Below are 24,009 nucleotides of genomic sequence, written 5' to 3' on the forward strand. Positions count from 1 at the left end.
TCGGTGACTCGTCCAGTTACAGAATTTCGCTTGTCACCTTGCTGGGTTGGCCGCCATCACGAAGTCATTTCTTACACTCTTGCCTCCTGAGCCAAAACCCCAAACTACTTCTCAAGCTCTTGTCTTTCCCAAATCCAAGTTCACAGCCTTCCAACAACGATGACACCAGAGATTCCCCATACCCCTGGTGGGAATCTTCTGGTCTTTCTGCGAACCAGGGACCCCACACTCTGGATGGTCAAGGAAAAGGAGAGTTTACGTTTTCTAAAATGCCAGCAGTTCCTCTTCCTTGATACCAAGAAATTTCTGTTCATCAAAGAAAAAACTCCCCAATCCAGAGAAACATAAAGAAGAAAGTTAAAATCATTCATGAGCCTACCAACCTGAAATAACTACTAATTTTTCACATTTGGGACCATAAGGTAACAGAGAGTCTAACACACACACTATTTCATAAACAGCATAAGGCCAGCTTTTCCCTATGCCAGTAGGTATTATTCTATGATATCTTTCCTTAGTGGCGGGAGCATAACGTACCCACTTCGGGCAGGGAAGACACTAAAATAAAAGACATTTTACTGAAATCATGAGAGTGCAAAATAAAAAATCGTGCATTTGTTCTGAGTAAGTGAGCGAGCTGTGGGTCACTTCACCAGAGCCAACGGCCTGTGGTGTAACGTGGAATTCACAGGGTACGACAGGCCAAACCTCCGTTACCCCTTAGTTTCAAAGAGCATCTGCTCTGTAACTCAGACGCGTATGGGCTAATACGGACATTAACCTAACAAGGCAGCCTCGTTCTGTGATCAAGACAGCCAGGATCAGTGGAAGAAAGACACAGGAAGCATCTTAAAAACTATAATTGGGGAAGACGAGAGGCATTGAAGAGGAAACAGGAAGCATGTTTAGGAATGATTAGTCTAAGAGTGGAGCCCTCGTGTGTGGGGTCGCTTCCTGTGGTCTGGGAGCCGGAGCTCCCGAGGGTCCCGGAGCAAGCGTGGGGCCAGGCGTGGGCTGACGGCGCAGATATCCTGCTAATGGTCCTCAGGCTCCTCATCGCAGACGAGCCTCCTGAAGAAAAGCATTTCTTGCACGCCTTGACGCGGCAGGCCGCTGCTGGTGCTGGGGACACAGGGACACAGGACGCGGCCTCTGCTCCCCAGGGCTCAGGGGCAGGGGGACCGACACGTCAGAGACACTGGTGATGTCTCCATCCTGCATGCAGGTTTTTGGGCTCGCGGAGGAAATGGCAAACAGGGCGTCTTAGGCAGAGAGGTGTTTCCGCACAGGTCGTACCCCAGCTCACCCGCAGAATGAGCCGCGCGGCCGGGCAAGCAGGCAAGTCGCCGGCTTGGGGACAACCGCAGCGGGCACCAAGCAATGCCGCGTGCTGCGCTGGGGGCCCTCCTCTGAGTTCCAGAGGATGGAAGACAGAGCAGACCCCGGGCCTGGTCCCCAGGATCACCGAGCCACAGCCGAGCCACGTTCCCTGTGGCTTAGCCATCCCCTTACCCAATTTTCTTCTCGAAAATGTTGACAGCCCCTGTTTGGGAAGGCCTCATGGAGGCTGAAGAACAGGGGTCAGCGAGCACGTGAGGAACACACGTGGCTGCACACCCACCTGTTTGCACCTCTGCTGCGAACCTCTCTGGCGTGCGCTGAGGAGCCGCTGGAAACAGCTGGAGGCGCTTCCCTTCACCTCACTCTCTACTCAGAGCAGAGTCCCTGCTCGCTCTGGGCGCCGCTCCACACTGTAGCCCGAGACGAGCGGCCGACCTGGGTGCTCTGCGCAGCGCGGCCGCCTCGGTCCTGTCTCCCCCAGCCGTGCGATTTCTTTCTGCACGTGCCAGAACCAGCACAGACGAAATCAAGAACCCATGGACCTTACTGCCAAAATACCACGTTAGTGATAGCAAGACTGACGTGTGCACACACACACAAGCACACACGCGCGTGCACACTTACACACACGCGCGTACACACATGTACACGTATACATATGTGTGCACACTACACAGGTACACATGCACACACATGTACACAAACATGCACGCATGTGTACACACATGTATGTTCACATACATGTGTGTACGTACGTGTATGCACGTACACATGCACGCATGTCCACACATATACACGTGTACACGCATACGCATATGCCCACATACACACACACGCACATACACACATGCACATGTATACACGCGTACACATACACCACATATACACGTGTACACACACATGTACACACATGTACACATACACACATGCACACACACGTACACACACATACACATACAAACACAGCAAGGTAGAACTTCCCTTTTTCATAATTACAAATCTAGTTTTAAAGTTTAGAATCATAAAATCTATATTTTAATACTACAGGGAATTTCCGTTGTGGTTTTTTTGCCTTGGGAAAACTGTTCGGATCTGCGCTCTGTAGACACTTTTGCGGGAAGACGACGTACCGTGCCCCGTAATGTCGGTGACCAGTATTTATTCTCCGCTTTGCTCCTGCGACTGCCACACAGCAAAGCCTTTCGCTGTGTATCCAGGGCTGCCATGCACAGACCTGCAGTTAAGAAAACTGGAAACCAGTAAAACACACAGAAGGCAACAGATAATGCACAAGAGGTAACTCAAGGTAAAGGCCGCTTCCCTGGACGCTGCTCCCAGAATTGCTGGATGATTGGGCCCTGCCCCGGGGATTCTGGTCAGCACCCCTACCCTGTATCTCACTGCTGAGGGGGCAGTGCTGGCGACCTACCCAGAGTCACTCTCCTGGGAAACGTCACAGGCCAGAAAACGCCCCCTGCCTGTGCTCTGTGCTCTGTGCCCAGGGAACCAGGTAAATCAGCAGTGAGAGAGCGTGGGCAGCACCCAGGGAACGGCTGGGCTCATGTATGTACGTGGTAACTTACGTGCTTGTCTGCAATAGAGGATCTGTGCCCTCGACGTGAGAAGGATCCCATGGCTCACGGCTGACGTGCCCAGATGAGGTGAGAGCTCCACCGCACTTCCCTCTTCCTCTTGCCCGGCTTCTGGGAAATGTGTCTGTGGTGTGGGGACTTAACCTCCGACGGCCTCCTTCCTCTAAGCTCTAGAGAACACGGAGGCTTTCAGAGCATCCTTCCAGCTTTTTTTTTTTTTTTTAAGATTTTATTTATTTGACAGCGAGAGAGAGACAGCCAGCAAGAGAGGGAACACAAGCAGGGGGAGTGGGAGAGGAAGAAGCAGGCTCCCAGCAGAGGAGCCCGATGTGGGGCTGGATCCCAGAACGCTGGGATCACGCCCTGAGCCGAAGGCAGACGCTTAACGACCGCGCCACCCAGGCGCCCCGCTTCCAGCTTTGGTACCACGTGACGAGAGCAATTAGGAGGGCTCGACGCCGTCGTGACGCCCAGGCTGAGTCTGCACATCACGTAACCACCCTGAAGGGCTTCGGAGAAGGTCCCTTGAAGCATGATCCGTGAAGGATCCCAGAGGGCGGCCACCGGAGGGTGAAGCAGGGTCCTCTCTGCTGTGAACTGTCCCCTGACATGCTGCGGGGGCGTCTGATCTGATCTGGGGGAGCAGCTAGAACAGGAGACACTGCCTGGTGCCTTGAGGGCTGCAGGGAAAGCCTCTGAGGGGCCAGTGCCAAGCACTGCTTTCCTCTCCGCCCTCCCTGGGGGCTGACCCCGCATACCCCTCCAGGCAGATGCCCTTGGTCTGCATGCCCCTCACTCATCACTGGGTCCATCCTTTCCACCCAGTCTCTCAGGGGTAGGTCTTACTCCTCGTGTGTCCATCCCCTCCTGGCATGGGGCTTGGCACTTAGCAGATGGCCAGGAAATGCCCTTGGCCTGGGGCCATCAGCGTCAGCCAGGCTCTGCCCCCCAGAGCGCTGGCCACGGGGATGCCATCCACACACCTCCCGCCAGGGCCCAGGGTCCCCTACGATGTGGACACACATCAGTACGAAACACCTGTGCTTCTCTCTAGTCAAGTCATCTTGGAAAAGAGAAGCAGCCCGTGCTCCCCTGTAGCAGGAAGCATTGTTGTTTTACTAAAGTCACTCAGAAGGACAGCACTTCTCGCTAGAAAGCCTAGTGGAGTAGGGGGTCAAAGCTTCCAGAGGGGGCTCGAGCCCCGGCCTGATGGGCATGGGCCAGGCAAGGGAGCACAGAGGAACAGAAGTGCTGCTGGGTTCCCTGGAAGAGGCTGTGGCGAGCAGGGGCAGGGAAATGGCGGGGTGCACAGGGACAGAAGCACAAGGGCCCCAAGGATTCCCTTTAGAGCGCAGAGGACAGCCCTAGAAATTCCAAGTTGCCAATCGCCATCTTCACTTTAAAAAGATTAACAGACCATGTTTCAGGGATGTAGAAAAATTGTCTGGAAAATGGAGAGTTCCTTATATCCCCCAACCACCCCACATTCTCAGCTCTTCTCCCTACTGTTAACATCCTGGATGATTTAGGGCCACGGATGAGCCAATACTGATACTTGGCCATTAACTGAAGTCCACCTGTGCATTAAAGTTCCCTCTGAGTGTTGTGCCTCCTGTAAGTTTTGACAGATGTGTAATACGGCACGTGTCTGCCACTATGTTCTCATAAGAATCCTCCAAGCCCTAAACACCGTGCTCCACGGCTCATCCCCGGCTCCCCTCTAACCTCTGCCCCCCCCCCATCTTTTTACTGTGTGCACCGTGTCGCCTTTTCCTGAACGTCCCGTGGTTGGACTCACAGTGTGTGGCTTCTTTCACCGAGTGCCGTGCACGGAAGGTCCCTCTGTGTCTGCTCGTGCGTGGGTACCTCATGCCTTTTTACCACTGAATGATGTTCCGTTGTCTGGATGCACCACGGCTTGCTTATCCGTCTTCTCTTCTTAAATGGGGAGAATACACTTTTGGAGGAAGGCGAAGAGACAATCCTTTCTTCGTCCATTAAATTTCTTTCTTTTGCTTCCCTTCTTTACCGCCTTGTCCCCAAATAACACAATGTTCTAAATGTAAAGAAACTGGAAGTTCGTGAGTGGAGGGGTCACTACAGTGCAAGTTTGCTGGTTCCTGTTTCCATCAGGGCCTGCCCCAAGGGTGCATATAAATACTCTGTGACCTCATTTATTAAAAATAGCCTGGTGAGCTGGGTCCCAACTGCTGTCTTACAGGGACGGTTTGAAACCTCTCATTGCTGCATTTCATCTTGCAGAAATGCCCCAGGGTATGAATCACTGGACTTGTTCTAGTCACCCCCCCCCATCTTCCCAATAGTGCGAGGCCTCACGTCAGGCAGACGTAACCATAGTCCTTAAAGAACTCTGGACACCCGGTGTCCAGGCTGAGTGCTAGAGAAGGGAAGCCGTCCGGATGCTGACCGAATGACACCAGGCTCCCACAACTACCCAGCCAGCACTCGGCCGCTTTCTCGCTCATGGTGGGTTTTTATCTTAAAATATCCAATACTTTGCTCTGTTGTAAAAAAAAAAAAAAAAAGCCAGGTCCTTTTGTAAAAGCCACTTGAATGAAATTCAGCTAGTGAGTGTTACTCAGCTAGTTCATAAGAAACCAAACTGGTCGCAGAACGTGTGCAAATAACAGCCCGAGGGAGCCGGCCCACTGCTCTGGAAGGAATTCAGCTTTTCCCATATTTGGGAAGGACATGAGTTATGTGTCGTTGCCACAGGAGAAACCAGCGGGCGCTTGAGGGCCCACCCCAGCTGACAGGCGTGAAACCCAAGACAGTAAGAGAGAAACTCCCTGCTGTGGGGAGACCGAGGCCAGCAGGTGGCGGGGCTCAGGAACCTGGGGGCGAGGGAGGGAGCAGCAGGAAGGAGAGCAGCTCCCTCCACCCGGCTTGCTCTGAGCTGGCTGGTCCAGCTCACCTGGTGGGGTGAAGCAAGCCCAGGGTCCTGTGGTCCAGCCCCCCACACCAGGGGCCACCCTACACACTCCTGAGCAAAAAGATTTTGAGTCAGTTGATATTTGACCAGAAAGTTATGCAGGACCACGGAAGTATTAAAATAAATAAAACCACATCCCACGTTCAATTATCCATGGTAATAGGTAGCAAGACTGAGTAAAAGATGCATGGGAGTAAGGAAACTGAGACCTCCTGAAGGCTTCCTGGGTGCTCTCAGTCTCCTTTGATTCTCTTCTACAAATCAGCAGGGGGCTGTAGTCATCCGTGCCTTTTCAGAGAATGAGATTGCAGCTCAGAGAAGTCAACTAACCCACTTAGAGTTGCACAGCTAATAAAGGACGGAGTTGCAATTTCAATGCAGGTTGGTCAGCTCACAATCTGCTCTCTTTTCATGCCCCACAGAGCCTCATGATAAAGCCCATTATTACAGTGGGTCTAACTTATGACAAGTCTCTTAAAAAATTATAGGCCAGGTCTGCAACTTTTTTTTCCCTGTTGTTCTGAATGTTTAGTGAGAGGGCAAAGCAGTCTAAGGGATGGCAAACTTAGGCAGCAAAAGAAAACCAAAAAAATTTCAAAACTGCACAAGTGTTTCCTGAAATACCAAGAATTCTTTATGATCTAATTGCTCCTCCAGCCTGCCAGCTGAGAACACACTTCTTAGCACCTGTTCTTGCCCTCTTGTTCAACCCTGTTTTTTGGTGGGTCCGGGAGGGTGTAGGACTCACCCAGTTTAAGTTACGGGTTTACTTTGTGATTGAATCAAGAGTCTCCTAGTAGATACCCATGGACATGCAGTGCACGTGAGCTGGTGGGTGTGCTGAGAGTTCGTCACACACGCGCCGGTAGCATTTCCATGGTAACGAGGTATAGATTATTCTTCTGCTAGCAGAGAGCTTCCAAGCAGGACCTGATTTCGATACACGGTACCCCCAGATGCAAAGACGCGGCTCCACATGCTTCAGTAAAAACGGCCAATTTTTACTGAAATGTCATCATTTATCTTGGGAGGTAACAGATGCATGAGCCTGGATGTAACTTCCAGGACAAAAGTCACTCACTGCCTTTATATATTTATGTTTATTGGCATATAATTGACAGATGACACTGTGTCAATTTCAGGTGTATGAGCACTGATTTGATCCATTTACGTATACGGTCATTACCGCCGCAGTCTTAGCGAGCGCCTCTGCCACATTTCTTTTCCGTGGCGAGAACAATGAAGACCTAGTCTCTAAGCAACTCTGAAGTTTATCGCCAGCACTGTGGACTGTCATCTCTGTGCTGTGCACTGCAACTCCAAGACTAACTCTTCTGCTAGTTGCATGGTTGGCCCTTCGACGACCATCTTCCCATCTCCCCCACCTCTAGCCCCGGGAACCAGCATCCTAGTCTCTGTCTTTATGAGTTCGGCTCTTTTCGAGTCCACATGCAAGACCGTACAGTGCTTATCTTTCCCTGCCCGACATCTCACTCAGCACAAGACCCTCAAGGTCCATCCGTGTTGTCACAAATGGCTTTCAAAAAAAAAAGACTAGAATGTCCTGATTCACCCTGATGGTTACAGACCTGAGTCAGAGGTAGATTTTCGAGGCTCCTGACGAGAGAGGCATCCGGCTGCCATGTAGCAGGTATCATTGGTGCAGAAGGGGCCTGGCTTTGCGGACACGGTCTATGAGAAGCAAGCAGAGCTGTCCTGGGGGCTGAAGCCCCACCTAGATGGACAATGGTGAGATCGGAAAGAAGATATTAATGAGGAGGCATTGGACTGTTCCTCTCTATGGGTATTCATGAAAAATTGTTCCTGATTTCCTATTGTTCTTCAATTTCCATAAAAGCAACACAAGTCATTAGGATATTGCTTATACCCCAGCATCTACCAACAAAGCTCAAAAGTTAAATTTAGTATTTAAAAACCAATATTAGTATATGGCTTCAGTGTGATATATTACTTCTTAAGAAACCATTTATGTTCTGTAGAATCACAAGTCGTAGGGAAATTTTACACACCCTCTTTACCAAACATTTCCTCATTTGGTTTAGGTGTCATACCCTCTCCGGGAATCCTCTTACTTATAATGCCCTTGGTGGAAAGCGCCTATTGGACTTCACAGTTTGCTCACTTAGGTAATAAAGTAAATAACTTGCTTATTTCTCTCCAATCTTATTTTAAGTATAAAAAAGTTATTTCCTGGGGCAGCTGGGTGGCTCAGTCGTTAAGCGTTCTGCCTTCTGCCCAGAGCGTGATCCCAGGGTCCTGGGATCGAGCCCCGCATCGAGCTCCCTGCTCTGCTGGGAGCCCGCTTCTTCCTCTCCCACTCCCCTTGCTTGTGTTCCCTCTCTAGCTGGGTGTCTCTCTCTCTGTCAAATAAATAAATAAAATCTGAAAAAAAAAGTTATTTCCTTTGTTAAGTCCTTTTCTTGGAGGAATTTTATACCTAAACACACATATAGTTAGACCATGTCTATTTTCTGATCTAAGAGGTGGAAAACTTAATTTTCTATCATTTCCGATTGCCTTTAAGAGAGCTCTCAAACTGTCCTTACCAGCACGTGTATTGTTTAATGCTACACAGAGAGAGCTCACTGAGTGACCAGCTTGGGGGCCAGAGCGTTCCGATGTTTTTAGAGATTCTGCTCCTCGAAGAAACTTTCCAAAAACACCCTCACACTTTATTTTTCACACCTGAAGAAAATTTGCAATTCTGCATCTTATTGGGTCCCATGGTTCTACTGGTTTCTTATTTTCAAAGGATGAGGGAGTGCCTGGGGAGTGAGGCTGTGACCAGGAAACGGTATTATTTGTTACTGGAAAATCACAATAGCCGTTACAAGAAAGGAGGGTAGGTGTGAGCATTACCGATTCCCTGAATCCGAGGACATTTCCAAACAGAAAATAAATGTCAATAGTAAGAAGTAAACACTTCAGCCCACACAGTTTTGTTTTCTTTTAATTAAGGGGGGAGAATGGTCTTACCACTCAGCCGGGGCTGCCCTGGGGGCTTCTTAATTTACGCCGTGGGAGTCTCTCATCTTACCACGCTGCTCGCTCTCCTCTCCTGCCCGGTCTTTGGACCAGGCTTTTGGAAAGAGAATGCGCTAAATGGGCAATACCCACTTATTACAGCGATTTCTTTTCTGGAGGGAGGGTCTGGATGAATTCCTAAGTATAGAAACCACAGTAACCTTATGCTTCCACATTTCAAAACAAAGTATAGTGTTGCAATTTTGATTCTCTTCATCGGGTTTTTCCCCACGTCGCTGTGGTCGAATTCCAACGTTGTCCTCACACACAAGACCGGACACACAGGCAGTCCCATGGTCTCTTCCCGCCACCTGTCCTGGTCCTGCCGGTGCCCCGGGCTTGGGAGGGCAGTGCCCAGCTCTGCGTGCGGCTGAGCCTTCTATTTTAGTCCAGGAAAGACGGACGGAGCTATGGTTTTTAGCCTTTCCTTTCCTGCTTCTTTGGGAATTTCCGTGACACTTATGTGGAAACTCCTTTGCCTGTGGTCTGCATTTTCCCACCTTTTCTTGGATCCCTTCCCTTTCATGCAAACTTTGCCTCCCTTTCACCTTCTGTGAAGTCCTTGTGTTTCTTCTCATTCGGATCTCATTTCTAAAATAATGTTTCTCCGAATTACAACGCCTCCCTGAACACCGTCACCGCACTCCTGAACTTCCCGCCTTTTGACTTGCGCTGCTCTTCAATGTCCTCTATCACTCAGTCTCTTCCAGTTCTCTTTGAAGTAAGTGCGCCCTGTTTCCCGTCCGTCTGTGGACACATCTTTCAGGTGTAGTCTCGTTATTGCGGGAACATTATTCTGTTCCTTGTTCTCCTTTTCCTGAAAATAACTCTGTACTGAATGAGACTGTGATCCTTTCCCATTGCTTATTTTTACCTGAGATGAGTTTTTCTGAATTTGGGGAGGGAGTCCGGTTCCAAGAGCCTTTCCAGCTTGCCGGCTCTAGAGCGCCCTCTGTTGTCGTCCTGAGCCCTCAGGGCAGGGCTGGCTCCCCGGGGCCTTCACCTCCCCTTCTCTCCAGATGTCTCTGTCCTGCTCCTTCCGGACTCTAGCCCCAGCAGATCCTCCTGTATGTGGGACATTGTCCTGGAAGGGACCGAGGCTGGTCAGTCTGAGTGGGCACCTTACACGGGCCCACGGGGGGGCGTTTGCAGAGCCTCCCCTGTGCGCAGGGCTGCTCCCAGACCAGCCCCTGTGCTTCCAGTGAGGACCCCAGGCTGCTGTCGGCTCTTCTGTTCTCATATCCATCGGCTGGCCGGCTTCTTCCTCCCAAACAGACTGATCCCACTCAGGTCTGGGGCTGTCATCGGTCCCTCCCTTTCTGGCACTTTGAGGGTCATGGGCCTATCTCATCACCTAGTTCGTGACCAACGCTGTTTATATAATTTCTGTTACGCAGTACTAGCCGTACTGGCAGTTTCCACTGGGGAGTGGGTGGCGTTCAGAGGCTTCACCAGCTACGCTGCCACCACCATCTTCCAAAGAATGGTCTTGAAACATTTTGGAATATGTGTGCTTGTATACACACACCTTATACACACAATACACTTGTATGTACATATATATGGACACACACACATACACACACACACACCCCTTTGGAATAAAAAGCTAAGAAGCATTTTTTCAGCCAGCTGCTGGTTTATTGGGGTAGATAGATGGTAATCTAGCAAAGTAATAATACTAAACATAACCTATTTTACCATTTGAAAGAGTCAGACCATAAAGTTATATAAAAATATGATGGAAAAGTCAATATCGCATCTTGCAAAATTAAAGATGACCTTAATTATGAGGCAAAACTTAACTTTTCGTTTGTTTTTACTTTTACTTCTTTGGGATTTTTGTTAACGGCCCTCACCATTCAGAATATCAGTTAAATCTTATTCACAGTAAGGATCTGGAAAGTTCCAAGTTAAAAAAATCAGGGAAGTCAGGCTCCAGAGACAAAGTAAGTTTACCAAAGAGAATGCAAGGCTGACACCCACACGCTCACACACACACACACGCTCACACACACGCTCACACACGCACACACGCTCACACACGCACATACGCACACTCACACACACTCGCGGCCTGGCACGCTCACGCATGCAGGCACACACGCACGCACACACTTGAAGATTTTCTCTTAAATCTAGACAACAGCTATGTTTTATGAGACATCATGAAGACCACTATGTTACTCTCCTTTATTCTATTAATACAGGCCAATTAAGTTAATGCATCCCCTGGCGTGTCTTCCTTCCTGGAAGATCGTATTTTACTGGACTTCCACATTTGATTTCATCGTCACTGAGTGGAATGGAGTGAAATCCATTATGGATATTACAAGAAGGGCTGCCTTTGCAAAGGAAAGAATGTTCTCTTTCTCTCTCTCTCTCTTGTTTTTCCCACAAAACAGAGATGGCTCTTTGCTGTCGGGGGGATTTAAGATGTCACCTGCCGGAAGGCTGTGGGAGGTGGCATGTCCTTGAAATTCAGGAGCTCTGTCTGTTCCTGTTCCGATTTCTTACCACCAATGCTGGGCCACACTCCCAGAGTTTCTGACTTATCACAGGCCTGGGGCACAGATGCTCTGGTGTTTTAAGTTTCCACAGGTGATTCTAATGTACAGCGAACCCTGAGAATCGCTGATCCAGAACACAGACACGGAAGACAAGGCTAGGAAAAATTATGGGCTTCACATAGGTTGTGAAGGGCCACGAATGTCTTTCTTAGGAATTTGGACCTTGGTGGACAGGACCTGGGGAGACACTGCATGTTTTTAATTAAGGGAATTACAAGATTAGATATATTTTTGAAAAACAACAGGTAGCCATGGACAGACTAGAGGCAAGAACGCAGTTCGGGGTAACAGAGAGTGACTCCACACAGCAGCACCCCGTCTGGCTCCAGGAGGAGAGGGGGCACGAGGCTGGAAGCCACGATGTTGGAAGAAGAGGTGAAGAGTGGAAGGAGGGAAGCCGAGAACAGAGCCCAGGAGGACACAAGGTAAAGAGGTGGGAAACAGCGCCCAGAGTTGTGGGGTGTGCGTCCTAAGAGGACAGTGCTTGGAAATGCCCGGGGGCAAGACTGCTTCAAGAAAGAGATTGCTGCAAGTCATGGACTAAACTCACCCAGCGCCATACTTCTCAAACTGTGATGTGCACCGAACGGGACCTGGGGTTTTGTACACACGCACGTCACTGCACAACAGTGTGAACGCTCTTACTGCCGCCAAATGGTTTAAATTGCAAATGTTATATTGTAGACATTTTACTCCAATAAAAATAGTTTTATAAAAAGGAAAGAATGTACAGAAAAAACACCCTCTTTGAAAAGAAAAATCAAGAAGCCCAGCAAAGTCTCGGAGCTGTGACTGGCACAGGAGGGGCAGGGGCAAGAAAAGTTCGGGCGCACCCGTGATGGGTCTGCAGGGATCGAGGGAGACGCGGGGTCATAGAGATCATCTGGGAGGTGATGTATTTAGGGCAGTGAAAAAGCTCACTTGTGAGGTGCGCACTTCCTTTGTCAGGGCGTTGGGCGGGGGGAGCTGCTGAGAAGAAGACATCTGGATCCCAAAGAAAGTCTGAGGGCTGGAGTCAGGGTTGTGGTCAAGGAAAAGCCAATTGTCTAAGGTGGTCCCCAGTGGCTGGGCGGGCTGGAAGTTTGGGCACACGGCTTGGCCACATGCCACCATGATGCTGAAGTCCACAGGCCTGCTGGCGAGACACCTGGTCAGGTGTTCTTGTCAGGGGGCTCGAGGGAGAGTGAAATCCCCAAGCAGTTCGCCTCCTTCCCCCAGCACTGGGAGGGATGGCCCTGGGCTACTTGCAGGCCAGGAAGGACAACATGGGCCTCGGCAATCACCTTGTAAAGGCAGAAGCTCAAAAAATAAGTCCGTGACATCTTTGCACCTGGGAGGGGGTGCTGAGCAGGAGCAGGAACGGGTGGCCTTTGGGGGAATCCCCTGAGTTTCCGCCAGGTGGTTCCGGCCTCCCAGGTAGAGGTGAGAACCCAGCTGAACCCTGGGAAGAGGACGCACAGACTGGCCTGAGCAGCTCAGGTGCAGGGCCTGGTTGTAGGGCCGGGTTCTGCCTCAGTGCACTTCCTGGCCTCCGGTATGGGGTATTTCCCTCACTCTAATAAGCGCAGAGCTTTGGAAGCGCTCTGTCTGAGCAGGGAAACAATACTGACCTCCAACTAGCGTCCTGCAGACCACACAAGGGCATCTCTCTTTCTTCTTGCTGTTGTAACAAACCATCGCAAACACGGTGGCAAATAGCCACTTTTTAACTCACTGTTCTGCAGGCCAGAGGTCCAAAATGGGTTAAAACCAAGAAGTTGGCAGGGCTGCATTCCCTGGCTGGTGGCACCGCACTATGCTGAGCCTGCCTCGGGCGGCATCACCGAGACTCTGAATTTCGAGTCCCCCTTTGGCTGATAGAGACACTCGGTTACACGGGGCCCACCTGGATAACGCAGGACACTCTCCCCATCCAAAGGGCAGCTGATTTGCAGCCTTAATTCCCTCTGCAACCTTGACTCCCCTCGCCATGTGATGTAAGTTATTCCTGTGTTCCGGAGACAGAGACATTTTGGGTCTACTATTCTGCCTACTTACAAAAGATATGTGATTTCCTAAGAAATTGATCTTTCCAAACTTCCACACAACGCAAAGGCTGTATTAAGGTACTAATTCATGGTAAAAGCCTATAGATTATTTTAATTGGCTAAAAACCCAAGGATGGGCCCTTTACTTACTAGGAGAACTCAAAGTGAAATAAAACTAGGGCTATAATAAGGGAATGATGGATAATTTGGGGTGAATTATTAGCCAATCAAATTTAATTGCAGCCAAATCAGACAGGCTCCTAACATTTTCAGGAAAAGACAGACAACAATAAAGGTAAACTTGGATATTCTAAGAGCGTATCTTAACGTGCCATTGTGGTTTTAACTTTTATCAGCTAGGTAATGAATAAACAGAATATTAGGAATTTAGATAAAAAGCTTAATCAGATAATTAACTTTCATATATGCACATGCGTGTTTACACAGTTTAATTGACACTGTAGCATGGGTGTTCTTTTAAAGACTGATCTTTTCAGTCTATTGTGGGTACATTCAATGCTACAAAATCACATGATATCCCCCCATTAGGAGATAAAATTTTAGTCATAATTACTCTAGCCCTGCATTTCCCAGGGAAAAAATGTCTAAAGTCATATAAGTGTCAAATTAAACACAATCATTTTTCCTTCCTGAAGCCTAGTTTAGTGCTTTGACTTGCTGAATCTCGTTGTAAATCTCAAAGAGAGCTTCTAGTCTGTATGGTTTCCAGAACTTTGAAAGGGAACTCCTTCTTGCACAGTGAAAACAATGCAGGAATAATCAGTCAGCATTTTTTACAGGCAGGAATGTATGGGGGAAATATATATATGTAAAATAATATATATATTCCCCCCACATAATATATATACATATATAATATATTTATAGATGAATGGATATGTATGTGTGTGTGTGTATATATATATATGCAAGATATTTTACCAAAAAAGAAAAATGCAAATGCAAACATTTCTAGGAAATAATGAAATGTGAGCTCTGATGACGTGACACTAAAATGCTAAGTTTATATTTGTACCTTTATAACTCCTGCTGGACTGCGGGCTCTTTGCGGGCAAGACTTTGTCTTATCTTTGCATATCTAACACCTATGAATATTTGTTAGAATAAAGATGGCAAAAATAGCTTTTACAAAGTAACCTCCTATCATATTAGAAAGATGCAGATTACAGGTAAACCAAGGATGTATTTATTGAACAGAAGGTTGTAAAGTCAGGCACATGGTCTTGGAAAATATTTGTTAAGAAAATAGATTGATAAGTGAACAAATGGAAACAAAATTTTAATTGAGATCAACATAACCTACTTGAAAGATGTAACAGTTGGGGTTTTCCAGAGAAACAAAACCAGCAAGATGGTAGGTAGGTAGATAGATAGATAGATAGATAGATAGATAGATAGATAGATAGATAATAGATGGATGATAGATAGATGGATAGATGATAGATGGATGATGGATGGATAGATGGATAAATAGATGATAGATGGATAGATGATAGATAGATGGATGATAGATAGATAGATAGATAGATAGATAGATAGATAGATAGATAGATAGAGATAGATGATAGATAGATAGATGATAGATAGATAGATAGATAGATAGATAGTAGATAGATTCATTATAAGGAACTGGTTCATGCGATTATAGAGGTTGAGAAGTCCCAAGGTCTGCCATCTGCAAGCTGGAGACCCAGGACAGTCTCCAGTGTATAATGGTGTATAATTTGGCCCAAGTCCAAAGGCTTGAGAGCCAGGGGAGCAGGTGGTGTAAATCCCAATCTGTGGGCAGGAGGGACCAGTGTTTCATCTCAAGGAGGCAGGCAGGAAGGAAAAGGAGCAAATCCTTCCCCCCATCTTGTTTTGTTCAAACCTCGGTGGATGGAATGAGGTCCCTCCACACTGAGGAGCACTATTGGCTTTACTGAATCCATCATTCAAATGCTAATCTCATCTGGAAACACTCTCAGGGTCACACCCAGAAACCATGTTTAATCTGGGCACCCACGTCTGGTTGACACATACAATGAGCCCTGGCAGCATGTTTGTCTCTGAAGAACTGAGGCTAACACCAAAATGGAAGACTGGAGAGAAGAGAAGAGCTAAGCCTTCAAGTGATGTAGGTGGTAATCAGTCTCAAAAGGCTAGAGTTTACATAAGGAGAAATTTGTACAGAAAAGAGAGACAGGAACAAATTCAAGGTGGATAAAAGTAAGTAGGGGCACCTGGATGGCTCAGTCAGCATCTGACTTTTGATTGCAGCTCAGGTCGTGATCTCAGGGTCCTGGTATCGGGCCCCACATCAGGCTCCACGCTCAGCAGGAGTCTGCTTGGGAGTCTCTCTCTCCCTCTGACCCTCCCCCTAGATTTCTCTCTCTCTTTCTCTGTCTCTCTCAAATAAATAAACAAATAAATATTTTTTTTAAGGAAGTGAATCTACTGGATATTCATATTTGTAGCCCACTGGGCACTTTGCACATAGATCGAATCATCTAATGTTCGCTGTGCCTTTGTAGGGTGATATGATTACATCCACTCTACCTATGAGGAAACAAGCAGATAAAGGGCATGTAGGTGTCCCAGACTGTAAGTGATGGAGTTTTCAACCATTATGTCATGTGAGCTCTAAACTGGATTTCACATCAAAGAGACAAGAATTGGATAAGTACGTGGGCCCAGGTTACAGGTGGACTTGACAGTCAGGCAGAGGATATGGAAAATACTTGCACAGGTGATATGGATCCATTGTGTGCTCTTCAGAACAGAGTGACCTGATTAAACCCTAATTAAGGAAGATAACTCTGTAGGTATGCAGAGTGGCTTCGGGAGGAGAGACATGGATGGCAAGAGAACCAGCAGGAACCAGTGCAGGTGTGGGGAGTTACAAGGAACAGAACAGAAAGGAAATATCCAATTTGAGGTCTCTTTCAGGGGAAGAAATAACAATAGTTGTTGACAGAGAAAGAAGGGAATGAGAAACAGGTAGAATCAAAGCCAGAGTCAAGGTCTCTAGCCTGGGTCCCGGGCCGATGAGAATCCCCCTGAATTATACCATGCAGTAGAATAGTTTTCTCCATTTCCCTCCAGAAAGAGTTAAGGACATGACTTATAATCAGGAGAACCTCCTACAGTCCTTCTTGCCAATAATATTTTTCGCTAATTCCATAACTCCCATTTCAAGCAACTCAAGCCGCAGCTGATATAGTTGAACTCAGGACTCTAGAGGCAATCTCGGACCCTGGCTGTCAAGAAGTAAAGCTTCTCAAGGAGAGGGGAGAAGGAGCACCTCTTGACCACATCCTTTGATTTCAGATGGTAGATTTATTTTTAATACACAGAAAGTGGAAATTCTAATCTTCAGAGTTAGAAAGCAATCCATACCTCCCTTTCTACTTAATCTTGTTTATCCCCAACTCTGAGCTGCTGCATCCTTAATGCTTCCTGCTTTAGACTTACTTACAAAATATCGCACTGATATAGGCTGACCTTCAGATGACTCATTTCACGTGAAAAACTGGTTCTAAGACATGCATATACTTTATAAGTTACTATGAGACACTAGGGGGTTCAACTCCACATTCATTTACCGAGTGAGTCTGCAAAGATCCACATGAAATACTGGTGGGGATACCAAACATGCTTTATGCAAGGGCCCTGTATTTCAGAAACTGTCTCTCCAGGGAGTTAAGTAGAGAAAGATACAAGACACTGTGTACAGAAAAGACACCAGAGCAGTAGAAACAAAATGAGATAGGATCTCAGAGAAGGGACAAAATATGGGAATGTGGAGGGATTTAAAAAAATTTTCAGAAAGGAGGCTAATATTGAGCTGAAGCCTAAAGAATAAACAGGCTTTGGTGAGAGGGGACAAGGATTCCATGCTGGTATAATAACATAAGATCATAAGACTGCATGAGCTGTGTTGAGCATTTGGTGGCCAGGCAGAGCTGGGCCACACAGTGCATGAGGAGATGAAGTAGGACATAGGTCAGATAGGGCCAGGTCAAGGGCATCAAATGCCACGATAATATGTTTGAACTGTATCAATAACTGTTTGAACGGAATATGATTGAACAAAGCCACTTGAAGGAGTTTAAGGTTGGGGGTGATATGGCCCTACCTGAATTTAAAGAAGCATCTTAACTACAGAGGTGAGAGATCAGAGGCAATAAGACAAGTAGGAGTCTGTTGGCATTGAGCTCTGTGGTCCTTTCTGAGAACAATGAATGAGAGTCTGAACAAAGAACGTGAAGGCACAAGGGAAAAAGAGAAAGGATAAATGGAAGGTCTTCGGAACACAAGAGAGAAAACACACATTTATAATACCCTATAATCTTTCTGCACTCTTCCACTAAGAAGAGCAAGTATGTCTCAAACTGCATACTCCTCAGTGATGTGAGAGATCTCCAATGACCAGCAAATCTATCATTCTCATATGGGGCGGCCACTTTGCTTGACAGACATCATGACTTCGTGCTGATAGCTAGATCTGCTTTCAGGGCTCCAAACTTCTTTTCTTTTTCTCCAGGAAGCCAATGGAGTGAATCAAGGAACACAGGTGTTCTTTAATTGCACCCCAAAATAAGTAGCAGTCACCAGCCAACAAATGAGAAATATGAGGGAAAATTTTTTTTTGAGCAAACATGAACATTTACCAAAACTGAAAATATGATGGGCCATAAATGTGTCTCAACAAACTTCAAAAACACTGAAATTATAAAGCTTATCTTCTGTGGCAATAATGGAAATAAGTTAGAAATCAGTAAAAAAATATAAGAATTGCCAGATTTGGGAATTAAGCAATATGCTTATAGAAAACCTATGAGTTAAAGAAGCAATCTCAAAGGGAATTGGAAAATATTTTTGGCTAAATTATAATGAAAATACAACATAATAGAACTTGTGGGGTAAAGTGAGGACAGTACTTAGAAGGAAATTTGTACTCTTAAACCTATATGTTATACAAGAAGAAAGGCTAAATATTAAATAATTTCTGTAAACTCTCCAGGAGTTTGAAATTCAAACCAATTAACCCCCACAAAAAATAGAAAAGAAAAGATAACAACAAAAGTAGGAATTAAAGAATAAGAACCAAATATACAGTAAAGATGATAGGTAAGTCAAAAAGTAGCTTTTTCCATAGGAATAATAAAATTGTTAAGTTTTTTTTTTGTTTTTTGCTTTTCTTAGAGAGAGGGAGAGAGAGAATCTTAAGCAGGCTCCACACCCAGCACATAGCCCAACATTGGGCTCCATCTCACAATCCTGAGATCACACCCTAGCTGAAACCAAGAATCAGACAGTTAACTGACTGAGCCACCCAAATGCCCCTAAGCTTCTGAAAAAATTGAGAGAATTGGAAAACAAGAAAAAGAGAATCTTAATGTTACCAAAATTAGGAATAAAACAAGGAAAATCACTAGAGACCTTACAGGCATTGAAAAGATTGTAAGAGATATTATATAGAACTCTTTCTCCAGTAAATTTGAAGATTTATATAAAAATGATAAATTCCTTAAAGATCACAGCCTACCAAAATGAAGACAAAAATGAATAGAAAATTTAAGGAGACTTATATCTCACAAATAAATTTATTACTTCATTAAAAACCTTCATTGCCCCTCCCCACCATACACACACACACACACACACACACACACACACACACATCCAGGCCATGTGGCTTCACTGGTAAAAATGTTCAAACTTTTAAGGAAGAAAAAAACACCAATTTTACATATACTATCCAGATCATAGAAATATTGGGAAGACTTCTCAGCTTTTTATGAAACCAACATAATCACAGTATCAGACCTGATGAAGACATTAGGAGAAAAGAAAATTATAAGCCATCCCTTTCATATAGGTGCAAAAATCCTGAATAAAATATTAGAAGACTGAATCAGTCAATGTATGAAATGTATAATCCATCAAACCAAGCTGAGATTTATTCCTGTGGTGCAAGGTTGATTTAGCATTCAAAAATTGTAATTCGCTATATTAAAAAAAATCAGATCATCTTAATAGACACAAATAAATCACTTAATAAAATCCAACATATATACATGATTTTAAAGTCACTAGGAATAAAAAAGAAACTTCTCTCATCTGATAGAAGTGATCTACAGCAAAATCAACAGAGAACATCATTTTTCTTTGTCAAATACTGAAATATTTTTCCTAAGACCAGAAATGAGAAAGCGTCCCTGCTATCACCATTTCTACTGAGCAATTCTGCTTGAGTTCCTAGTCAATGTTTTAAGAAAAAGAAAGTAAGAAAATATATGAAGATTAGAAAAGAAGAAAACAAAACTGCATTTATTCACAGACAACGTGATTGCACATGTAGAAAATCCAAAGGGTCCACAGACAAACTGCTGAAGTTATTATACCAATTTAGCACATCCACTGGTAACAAAGGTAACATACAAAAAAATCTGTTGTATTTCTATATACTGGCAATAAACAAATAGTACATGATATGAAATATAATAACATCAAAAGACATCAACTAAGAATTAATCTAATCTAGCAAAAGTAAATAAGTTAAAAATTTTATAGAAATAAATCGAAGAATAACTAAGTAAATACAGGAATACACTATGTTCATGGATTGAGGACTGAATGTCATCTGTGGCTTGATCTATAGATTCCACACACTGTCAATCAAAATATCATCAGGTGTTTCAAAAATATGAATACCCAAGACAATCTCAAAAAAGAATTACAAAATTGGAGAACTTGTGCAGGATACAAAATTAATATACCAAAATCTGTTGAGTTTCTATACACTAATACAAAGTAGTAGAAAGAGCAGTTAAGAAAACAATCCCTTTATAATTGCATCAAAAAGAATAAAATACCTAGGAATAAATTTAACCGAGGAGACGAAAGACCTGTACTCTGTCAACTATAAAACATTGGTGAAAGAAATTGAAGATGACACAAATAAATGGAAAGATATACCATACTCATGGATTGGAAGAATTAATACTGTTACAATGTCCATATTACTCAAAGCAATCTACAGATTCAATACGATCCTTATCAAAATACCAATATCATATTTCATGGAAATGGAACAAATAATCCAAAAATTTGTATGGAACCAGAACTACCTTAAGTAGCCAAAGCAATCTTAAGAAAGATTGGCTCAGTGGGCTAAGTGTCCAACTCTTGATTTTGGCTCAGTTCATGATCTCAGGGTCGTGAGTTTGAGCCCTGCATCTGGCTACATGCTGAGTGGGGAGTCTGCTTGAGATTCTCTCTCCCTCTGCTCCTAACCCCACTCTCACTCTCTCTGTCTAAAATAAATAAATAAAATCTTAAAAAAAAACAGAAAGAAAGAAAAAAGCTGGAGGTATCACAATCCCAGATTTCAAGATATGCTACAAAGCTATAATAGCCAAAACAATACGGTACTGGCACAAAAATAGACATACAGATCTATGGAACAGAAATAAACCCAGACATATATGAGCAAAGAGACCACTCACGCCCATTTGTCGACTATCAGACTGGGTTGGTGTTACAGGCGGAAAGGGTGGTCTTGTCAGTAAACGCTGAGAACCAGGGGCATGCCCTTGTTTCACAAAGACATTCTGTGTCCCCCTCACACCATACTCCAAAGTCAAGTCTAGATGGGTTGTAGATCAAAACGTAAAATGTAAGGCAACTTTATGACCTTGGAGTAGGCAAGTATTTCTTAAACAGAATGCAGGGTGTGCTACCCAGAAATGGAAGGGAAAAGATAAACTGTCCTTCATTAAAATTAAGAACTTCTGCTCATCGTAAAGTAAAATACACATAGTTAAGAAGAGACTTGTCAGAATTCATGAAGAACTCTTGTATATCTATAAGGAAAAACGATTTTTTAAAAAAACTTAAAAAAAAATCCAGGACTTGAAACGGTCCTTCATGGAAGAGTGTGCACAGTAGCCAGGAAGCACGTGAGAAGACGCTCAACTTGTCAGAGGGATGAAAGGAAAATGAAGTAAGATAACAGTACCTGCTCACTGGAGTGGTTACAGTTATAAAAGCTGGAAAAGGAAGAAGGAAAGGAAAAGAGACAGAGGCACGGAGGCCAGAAGGAAGCTAGCGAGCAAGGGGGGAAACAAGAGAACAGATACAAGGGCAGGTTCAGTGTTGGGGGGCACGCACAGCACTTGGCGTTCTCATACAATGGGTAGTATTTTCCAAACCTCAACATTGCATACTCCACAATTCCACTCCCTATATACATTCACCCAAAATGCGTAGAAATGCCCACCAAAGACTTCAGTGAAAATATTTCTAGCAATATTGTTTGTAACTCAAACTGCAAACAACCATTATGTCCTTCAACAGTAAAATGATACATTGTGATGTATTCGCACAATGGGATACTATCTCACAATGAAAGTGAAAGAAATGTAGCTATGGATGCATTGCACAGCATCATATCGAGGAGAAAATGTCAGGCACAAACCAGTACACATTACACGATTCCATATTTATACATTTCCAAATAAGTCAATTAATCTAATGTTGATAGAAATCAGATTACTGGTAGCCCTTGGGAAGGTGGAGGATTAGCGACTAAAGGGGCATGAGAATGGCCTCTTTCCTGAGGGGCTGGTCACGTTCTGTTTCTCAGTCTGGACGTTGGGGGAGGGCCGGTGTGTGCACTTTGGAAAAGTCAGTCTGTGCATTTGTGATACATGCACTTGTCTGAATGTACATTTACTTCAAGAAAAAAATGTATGTTAAAACATATAAGGAAAGGGTTGTGGATATAAAGTGTATTGTGGAATCGATCACCCAGCTATCATCTATCATCCATCCATCCATTCCTCCATCCATCCACCTATCCATCCATCCACCCATCCCTCCATCCTTTCATCCACCCAACCCTCCATCCGTCCATCACTCCATCCTTCCATCCCTCCATCCATCCCCTCATCCACCTATCCATCCCTCCATCCATCCATAAATCTACAGTCGTTTCCTACAGCTACTGAAACAAAGTAGCACAGCCTGGGTGGCTAAGACAATAGCAATTCGTCCTCTAACACTCTGGAGGCAGAAGTCCTAGAACCAGGTGTGGGCAGGTTGGTTGCCTGTCCCTCTCCTCCAGTTCCTGGCAGCTGGCTGGTGATCTTGGGTATTTCTTGGCTTGTAGACATGTCCCCCTGGTCGCTGCCTTCACCTTCACTGGGCATTCTCAGTGCACATGCTTCTGTGTCCAAGTTTCCCCTTTTCCTAAGGACACAGTCCTACTGAATTAGAGCCCACCCTGATGATCTCATCTTGCCTTGACTACATCTGTGAGACCATATTTCCAAATAAAGTCACATTCTGAGGTTCTGGAGGTCAGGGTTTCAACATATGAATTGGGGGGGAACATAATTCAGCCAGTAACATTATTTATGTCTATACACAAACACACGTAGGCACACACATAAGAAGAGCTATAAAGTATTCGCAGTCCTTTAATAAAATCCTGCATTTTGATCAAAGCTTATTCTTGGAAAATACAATTTTATTCCAACACATACTGGCAAATTTTTACAGCTCAGTTCAGAATACATATATATTTTGTGTTTAACACATAACCCGGGACAATAAAAAAAATGCAGCCATAATAATTTAGCTCTAGATGTATGACTAAAACATTGAAAATGGTCCAACATAATTTTTAAGCAGAATTATTGGTCCTTAATCAAAAATTACTCAGTGGAGGAAATGGTGTCACTAGTAGAAATTATAATTTGACTCAACTGCTGCTTCAGACTTAGTTATACAGAGAAATGCCAGCCTTTTATTAAAAATTTAGAAAACATTATTAGGATTAATGCTGCGGCAGGGCCACGGGCAGTGGGATTTCTGATTCGTGGCTGCGGGTCGTTCTGATGCAGGGCTGCGGGTGATCAAACTCCCTTCCTGCCCCGTGCTGGCCGCTTTGCTCATGCTCACAGGGGCTGCGCAGACCCCCAGGAGGGAGCGGGGGCTCGGCTGAGCCGCGTAAACGCGGCCCAGCTCTTGGCAGCATGTCTGTGCACGCTTGTACCATGAACGGTGAGTCAGCAATGTGCTCGCACAGGAACCAGAGCATGTCACGTCTGCAGGCGCTTGGGAGGGAGCAAAGTGCTTTCGCCTCAGGCACTTGCTGGGGTCCCCAGCACGTTCTTTGGGTTTAGTAAGGTAACTTAATCACCCCTGCACTGAACTATGTTAAAGAGATAAGGTGAGTGGCTCGCGTGCCTCCCATCGTGCCTCTGAGACTTGAACGTGACAGTTCCTGTGCGTGCTCAGCACGGCGCTGGGTGCACAGCGAGAGCTCAACGCGTACCACCGTTCACACCATAATGACCGTACAGAGACTCCCCGAGATCATATGGCTCATCCAAGAAAGGATGTGACCTTAGGTCATCTGATTTCGAACTTACCTCATATTGCCTCAAAATACTAAAAACAAGGGCGCC

The 24,009-nt window shown here is 45.3% G+C and overlaps 1 long non-coding RNA gene across 4 annotated transcripts; it reads right to left on the minus strand.

Moving 5' to 3' along the window:
- Positions 1-844: 844 nt before the first annotated feature.
- On the minus strand, positions 845-24,009 carry LOC103657542. Of its 4 annotated transcripts, XR_566880.2 has the most exons (6): positions 23,974-24,009; positions 7,476-7,621; positions 4,732-4,871; positions 2,925-3,103; positions 2,472-2,575; positions 845-1,837 (listed from the first exon to the last, which is right to left on the minus strand). It is a non-coding gene; the product is annotated as an uncharacterized LOC103657542 (long non-coding RNA). The 4 variants fall into 4 exon arrangements; XR_005833254.1 differs by lacking the exons at positions 7,476-7,621; positions 23,974-24,009 and having other exon boundaries at positions 4,732-5,442; XR_005833255.1 differs by lacking the exons at positions 4,732-4,871; positions 7,476-7,621; positions 23,974-24,009 and having other exon boundaries at positions 2,472-2,590; positions 2,925-3,905.

Source organism: Ursus maritimus, unplaced genomic scaffold (genome assembly GCF_017311325.1).
Source record: "Ursus maritimus isolate PB19 unplaced genomic scaffold, ASM1731132v1 scaffold_10, whole genome shotgun sequence".
In the NCBI taxonomy this organism is placed as follows: Eukaryota; Metazoa; Chordata; class Mammalia; order Carnivora; family Ursidae; genus Ursus; species Ursus maritimus.